This window comes from Nelusetta ayraudi, unplaced genomic scaffold (genome assembly GCF_046127955.1).
Source record: "Nelusetta ayraudi isolate G7.1 ecotype Tasmania unplaced genomic scaffold, CSIRO-AGI_Nayr_v1 ptg000069l, whole genome shotgun sequence".
NCBI classification, from domain to species: domain Eukaryota; kingdom Metazoa; phylum Chordata; class Actinopteri; order Tetraodontiformes; family Monacanthidae; genus Nelusetta; species Nelusetta ayraudi.
In genome coordinates, this window is record NW_027466119.1 from 1,951,761 (window position 1) to 1,960,000 (window position 8,240).

The window sequence follows — 8,240 nt, forward strand, 5'->3', positions numbered from 1 at the left end:
TTCGTGACAAAATGACAACATCTGATAGGATTGTGCCACCTTGAACTGCAATCAACTTAAATTTTGATAAAAACAAGCAAATTGTACCTAAACTACATCTTCAATCAATCCAATTTGAGCACCCTCTACCCCATAAACTGAAGATACTGCAATACAAACTTGGTAGTACAGTATTTCGTCATGCCACATATAACTAGGAATGATAATTGCTTGTTCACATGACTAGAATTGCAGTACATCAATCCAATACAAAATACACACTTGTGACACTTGTCATCAAGCTCATAAATCCATCGAGTCGAGATGAGCACGTGCACGGAGTCGGACTCCGTGAGTTCACATAAACAGAGCATTGCGTTTGCATAAATTATGCACGGCTATCGAGCTAGAAGCCGAGTCCGATTTGGTGCACACAACCACACTATAATGCCTCTCAATGTCCTAACCCATGCCACGCAACACAAACGTGAGGGACCGATTTGAGTTTCTCACGGGACCAGCAGTGAAGTCACAACCGTCGCCCCAAATGAAATGTCGCAGCAGGAGCCTGAGGATTTTCTGAGTCAACATGCTGATCATCAGGTAACGTAATGTTGGCTTCCTTGACGACATTAGACAACTCCCTGTTTATATTTTATTCATATTTTAGTACAAAGCCTCCTTGTTTTCTGATCTGCTCCTGTTTGACTTGTTCGGTTTTTGTTTTGACATTATGCTGTTAGTGTTTATTTCAAATTAACAAGAAGTACCGGTACGGATAGTAGGAAATTAATATAACACTTGCGTCAAACAAAGAATAACTAACTGTACATACCATGTCTACAGGAAGGAGCTGGTACATTAAGTGAGAATATTCAAGAATATTAAGAGAAGATATATTCAAGGTTGTCCTGAGGTCAACTGTACCAACCATTGCCAGAGCTTATGGAGCAATTTGATGTTATTGTACAGTAAAAATGGAATATTGGAGCTGTTGGAAAAAAAAAAAAAGAGCCAACTTTAAGGCTTAATATCTCCAAAATGATACTGTACATATGCTTGATAATGACTGAGGATATAGTCAGGGTGTTCCTTAGGTCAACTGTACCAACCACTGACAGAAATTATGGAGCAAAGCAATGTTACTATACAGGAAAAAATTGAGTACTGGGCCCTTTTTGCCTGTTTGAAAAGCTAAAAAAAAAAAAAGGAAAACAACAACTTTGAGGCTTAATATCTCCAAAATGGTACATTAAATATGCCTTATAATGATTGAAGATATATTCAAGGTTGTCCTGAGGTCAACTGTACCAACCATTGACAGAGCTTATGGAGCAATTTGATGTTATTGTACAGTAAAAATGGAATATTGGAGCTGTCGCAAAACAAAACAAAAAGCCAACTTTAAGGCTTATTATCTCCAAAATGAAACAGTAATCAATCACATTTAGAAATCAAATGTTTCTAAATGTCAAGTCAGTAATGTCAAGTCAGTGCTTGATGTGTCATCAGCAGGCGTCGGCGTCAGGAATGGGGCATCGGCGGGTTTCGGGCGGAAACGCCAGGCGTTGGGAAGCGTTGGCGGGTGTCGGGGGCTCGTGGCCAGGTGGCGGACGTCACGGCAGGCAGTGGCCAGGTGGGCTCAGTCCCGCAAACGCTGCTTACAGCTTTAATTTTGTATTGCTTTGATAACATTGTTTAAGTTGAGTTTAAATTTACACTTTTTTTTTTCTTATCTGCTAATTGTTCAAAAATGCTGATGTTAATAGTGTGTTTGCACAGTAAATGTTATGGCACTTTAATTCATATGGCAGTACATTTAAAATAACTGGCCGTCAAGTTCCAGGAACTGACAAACTGCACTGAGTTGAGTGAGATTCTCCAAAGGAACTCCAGTATAAATGTGGACTTTACATTCTAGTCCCCTGTGAAGAAAAACCCAAAAGTGAACGTTTTTGTGCCTCACCCTTTCTAACTGGGACATTTGCAAGGGAACGCAGACTGGTTATGCATATTGAATATTCCTGCCTTTAGTGAGAGATCGGTGAGAAACAAGTTTTTGTGTCGTCCTGATAAAAGAAAAATGTTTCTGCTGTTACCTCAGAAATTGCCCGTTATTATTGTGGCTCAGGATTTTGTAGGTAGATTTTTTTTATTTTTCATAAGGAACAGGATAACAGTAATGCCCTGGCATTGGCAATAAGCTTTAATTTTGTATTTGCATTTTTTTTAACTTTAGATTTACATTAAAAATGTTTCTGTGTAAAGTGCTGATGTTAAGAGTTTGCACGATAAATGTTATGGTGCTTTCGTTTATATGGCAGAACATTTAAATTAAAGTGTATGAAAGACTTCTTTTAAATTCATTATTGGCTTTTGCGTATACAACGTGATTAATCGTGATTGATCAGGTAAATCATGCGATTAATTGCGATTAAAATTTTTAATCGTTGCTGTAGTGCCGCATCTGGGCCTAATCTTCTTTTCACAGGACAATAGGAATTTATTGCAGCACGGCCTTCCGATGAACCACGTTGGGAGGACGCAGAGGTGGTACCCGATTGGCTGTGATGCGACTCTTCTGATGATCAGATCTCATTTGGGGTCAGGAGAGACCGTAAAATACCCACTTTAGGAAAACACTTTCCCCACAAATCACAGGGGGGAGTCAGTCCAAGGGGACCTGGCGCCAGGAACGAGGGGTCCTGCTTGGAACTATCCCCAAAGTTTACGACTCTTATCTGCTCCAGGACATTCCTCAGCTTTGAACAACAACACCAGATGTTCATGAAGGACTCACATTTGCAAAATGTTAAAATGTTAAAAACTGTATTTTCTTCTCCACAGGGACACTTCAAACTCACGTATTCACAATTGTTGTCAAAATTAAAGCACAAATGGACTTTGAATGGTTTCCCTAGCTCAAGGTTTGGCCAACCCAGGATTCCATCCTGAAGGAGATGTACAATGGAACTTCAGGTGGAGCCACAGTGCCTTCAAGAGGCAGGAATAGGAAGTGCCTCTGGGGGGTTGATGTAGACTTGGATAAACGTTTCATCAGTTTATCTCCCTCTGCGTTACACAGTTAATTCTTTCCTTCCCACATTTCTCTTACATGCCCCATGCTACACTCTAACAACTTTCACTCTCATTAGGGTTACAACTATGGCACACTTGTGTCTTAGCTATCTCTAGCATTACACACATATACATATGCATATATATATATATATATATATATATATATATATATATATATATATATATATATATATGTATATATATATATATATATATATATATATATAAAATATAGATACATACACTCATATACGTTGGTAATCTGTGTTTCATATGTCTATAGTTATGTCGGCAAAAATAAAATAAAGATTTGTTTATGCCTTTGTTACCCTGTTTCATTAAAATCTCATTTTCAGGTATGTGTGTTTAGATTAGGTTTACACATATGTTGATATATTTGGTACTTTATAATTAAGACGGTTCAATATGCTTGTAAAGATAATGTCGTTTCTATCTGCTTAGTTATTTCGTTTTCGTTCTTCCCTTCTTCTTAAGGTTGTCCCAGTTCAAAAAAAAGGGGCTATGTGATTGTGTTTATTCATCCTGTGCTTGTTTCAGTCATTGTCGGTTTTATTGATTTATTGATTTATCAGCAACGAAACCTACACTACATACATGCTCATCATACGCAACTGGTATAGGCGGACCTACCAGTTTTAGGGTCTGAACGGCCTCTTCATTGGCTCTCGGAGAGCGGGATACCACCCCCGTCCCGAAACTTTAAGCTAGTGAATTTCACTCTGCCGTTCAGAAATTTCTCATCCCTCGTTTTGTGAAGGCCTTGTTTTCGTTTGTTTTCCCTCTCGTACTTAGTTCGTTTTTGTCGTAATTGTTCATTTTTGTTTAAATCATTTTTGCCTCGGCATTAAGCCAACTCTTTGCTCAATTTAAGCGGCAGCTGACAGCCCTGAGACTCGTTCCGAGACCGCTACTTTCATTTTAATTTTTACCTTTTTCAATTTTTCCTTCCACAATCTCGAGACCGATTTTTGTCATTTTTCCTTTTTCTGTTTTTAATTGGCTCAACGTCGCGCCTTCGAAGTAACCGAGTAGTTTGTTTGATCACCGCACTTATCTCGGATTACGCAAAGAAGAGCGCACGTCGATGCTGAACTGCCAGTGAAGACATCTCCCAGACAACAGCAGAACGGGCTTCCAGCGTCTGAGCTTGGTGCATCCATCTGAGCTTCCTGCGCGCTGCCGGACCCGAACGGCCCGGTACCATCTCCCAGGACCACCTTGGAGGACCATCAAGCAGCGATCTCCCAATCACCTACGGGCCGACGCTCATCCAACGTAAGCCTCGTCACTCGCTTTTGTTCTGAAGTCTGGTATGCATCATAATAAATTTAGTCTTAAATTCTAAAGCCCGTAAACAGTCTGGTTGGCTGTTCCAACAGCCGATAGGTCATAATTTTTCTTTCCCTTTTATTTTGCTACTTTAGGTCTCAGTTTAGGGTCCGTTTCCAGTCACACACGCCTCACCATTAAGGTGAAACGGTACTGAGACTGATTCTAGTGTTTCTTGCTCACACTAACAACCAAGAGCAGGTGGTGCTCCGTAAATTTTCAGATCAAATATTCTTTCCTCTGTTCCGAGTCGGTCCTTCCGTGGGAGCAGGGACGGCGTCACGCGTCGTCCCTGTCCCCTCGGAGTCCCTCTAGCGGTCAGACTAAGAATTGCATGTAAAATCCATGTTTATATATTTGGCATTCCGTTTCATTCCTTAGGGAGTTTGATCGTTCAAATTAAACAATCCTCCTCCCTCCACTACATTGCCCAGCCCCAGTAAAAACATTTTTTTGGTGCCAGCATTTCGTGAGGCAGAAGTTGATTCATACTTCAGTGCCTTGGAGCGAATAGCTTCGCCACTCAACTGGCCAAGAGACATGTGGCCTGTCCTTCTCCAATGCAAGCGGGTGGGAAAAGCACAGGAGTTGGTGTCTGCTCTTTTCTTAGAAGACAGCCTGCAATATGATGTTGGAAAGGAAGCAATTTTTCCTGCTTATGAGCTTGTTCCTGAGCCCTACCGGCAAAAATTTAGGAACCATAGAAAATCTAGTGGTCAAACCTTTGTCGAGTTTGCATGGGAGAAAAGCAACCTCTTTGATAAATGGTGTGCAGCTAATGATGTCAAAAATGACTTTGAGTCACTCCGTGAGCTCGTTCTTTTAGAAGATTTTAAAGACTCTTTGCCAGAGAAGGTGGTAATGTTCTTGAATGAACAGAAAATGTCGTCATTGTCCAAGGCTGCTGTCCACGCAGATGAGTTTGTGTTGACCCACAAAAATGTGATCTCATCTTCCCCCCCGATCGGACAGGCCTTCTGCTTCTCGTCCCACAAGAGCCGAGTCTAGCCACCTCCCCCTTGAAAAGGCTAGAGGGAAGGGACTTCTGGTTTGGCCATAAAGCGGTAGACTGCGCGACACCAGGGCTCTCGACCGTCTAGGGTAAAAAGTCCCCGAAAACTTGAATGACTATTGTCAGATATCATATTAACTACAAAGTGATCAGGGGAACGTTGGAATGGGAAGGAAAACTCCATTCAACCAAAACAGAAACACGGTAACAGACAATATGGCGGAACTACCAGCTTGCTCTGAAACAGAGGGAGATGGCGAAACGAACTCCTCGTGACTAACGACGCGAAAAAGGGCTCGGACATAGAAATTATTAGCAAGGAGATACGGGATTTAAAAATGGAACCAAAAGAAGTCCTTTGCACGTTTGGAGAAACACTGAGGAACGACGTGGAAAAAGACTTGGACGACTTCAAAGACGAAATAAATCAACAACTTGCGAAAGTCATCACCGAACAGGAGCTCCAGACCGGCAAGATCAACGAGGCTGAGTCGCGGATTGAAAAGCTCTGGTCATATCACTGAGAGAACAAAAAGCTCTTCAGGACAAGTTAACTGACCTGGAGTCCAGGCCGAGGAGAAACAACCTACGTATCTATGGAGTCACTGAAGGAGAGGAGGGAGAATCTGTGGCCAAGTTTGTGGAAGACCTGCTGAAAAGCAAACTGCACCTGCCAGCACATTTTAATTTCCAAATTCAGAGAGCACACCGCTCACTTGCACAGAAGCCAGCGGACGGTGCCCAACCGAGACCCATCATTGTTAACTTTCTGGAATTTACTACCAAAGAGAGGGTCCTGAGAGAGCTATGGACAAAGAAAATAGAACTGGGGAATAAAGTACCGTCATTCCATCACGATTACGCGACAGAGATGGTCCAAAAGAGAAAGGAGTACAACACTGCTAAAAGAATCCTGAAGGAGAAGGGCATCCGGTTCCAGACGCCATTCACCAAGATGAGGACCCACTGGGATACGGGAACTCGAACCTACAACAGCGCAGAGGAGGTAAAGGAGGAATTGGTGAGACGCGGCCTGGCGGAGAAGACGGCGGTGGCGACGGGTGCGGAGGGGCCTGCGGCACTCGGTGCCCCGCACTACGACGGAGTGGCAGTGCAAGGAGGGATCCTGGAGGGGCTACGCATCAGCAGCGACACGAGCCAGAGAAAAGCTACAAGAGTTTCAAAGATTCTTTGATTAAATTCAGAGAATAAAGGGAAGAAAGCTGGTAGGGATGTTCTAGTATGACCGGTGTTTTTAGTTGACAAATTATTCAAATTGAATTCCCATGTTAATAGAAAAGAGACTGTGGGAAGTCCGGGTCGCTCCTTTTTTTCTAACGTTGGACTCATTTAGAACGACTAAAATACTCATTGCAGGTTCAAGTGTCATTTCTAAGTTAGGTTAGATTTTTGACTGCCTTCACGCGGGACGGACAGAGACACGCCGTAGTTTGGCCATGCCTGATCTACAGGAAACACATCTCTCTCAACAAGAGCTAAATCAACATGATTTAAAAGCTAAACTCGACACAACTAATGGCAACAGAAGTCAGACCCGCCTGTCGAAACATGTCAACGTCTCTCTAGCCGAACTCGGGATGTTTGATGTTTGGAGGGACCTCCACCCGTTACAGAGAACTATTTTTTTTATTAACATTACAGACAGATACAGAATAGAGGAATGTAAAATAGGAACGACTGACTTGTCCTGACACAGTATTAATTACCTAATTATTTGTCTAAATAAGAGGAAGAAAAACACACTTTGGAGATTAAATGTGGGTATGCTAAATAATCCAAAAACACTGGAGGAGGTTAAGAAAGAGATTAAATGCTCTATGGAGGAGAACATAGATAGTCCAGTAGACACTACCATACTGTGGGACACAATTAAAGCTGTGATGAGAGGGAGGTTAATAGCGAGGGCAGCCTATCAAAAAAAGACTAGATGTGGCGAGGGGGAGGGTCTGGCGGAGGTGGAGACAATTCAGATGGTGGGTATAAAGGAAAATTGGGGGGACAATGCCACCTGGGGAGTTGCAGGAAGAGTTTAATCGGACTAAGCAATAATTTGGTTTTCTCGTCCAATCGGAGTTCTCACCTTGTCCCCCTATACATGCAGCTGAGAAATTTGAATTACTGACGGGAACGTGTCCTCCTCCCAACAGTAGGGGGTGGAGTGAGCCTTTTCAGCTGGTCAGCTGCTTTCGGTTGACATATTACATCATTACAATATAGAATGACAGTTCATAATGTACGTGTTACTTACTTTGCAGATAAGCTGTACCCTATTTCTTGTGCTCATGCTTATTTTAAAAGATAACCATGAGACAAGAACGTTGTTTGCTGTTGGAGGGCTAAAACAACACAATGTCTTCGATGCTACGCTTTGTGCCGTCGCCACGGACCCCAAACTCTCGTTCTTGTTGGATGCGGGTTCGGAGCAGACTGGTGGGAGAGTTTGTGTACAGGTTTTGCAAAGGAACGGTGTCTTCAGTTATACACACGCTCATTAAAGTGCCGACCGTGGAGGAAGCTTGTGCCGTTTCCAGAGAATAACAGCGAAATTATCGAAATGAAAACAAATCAGAAAAACATCTCTTTGCTGTGCTTTTATTTACAAAGTTGAAATTCTTCTAACTTACAAAAAATGTGAACGAAAAGGTAGAAATATAAATACGAACGAATACGTATTTGTTCAGGGCTGCGCAAAGCCGTGCATTTGCTGCGCTACCCTTTTAAAAAAGGTCTCTGTTGTGTGTTATTTTAATATGTCCATCTCTTTTGGAAGAGAAAGCACCGCCCCGGTCTCATCCTC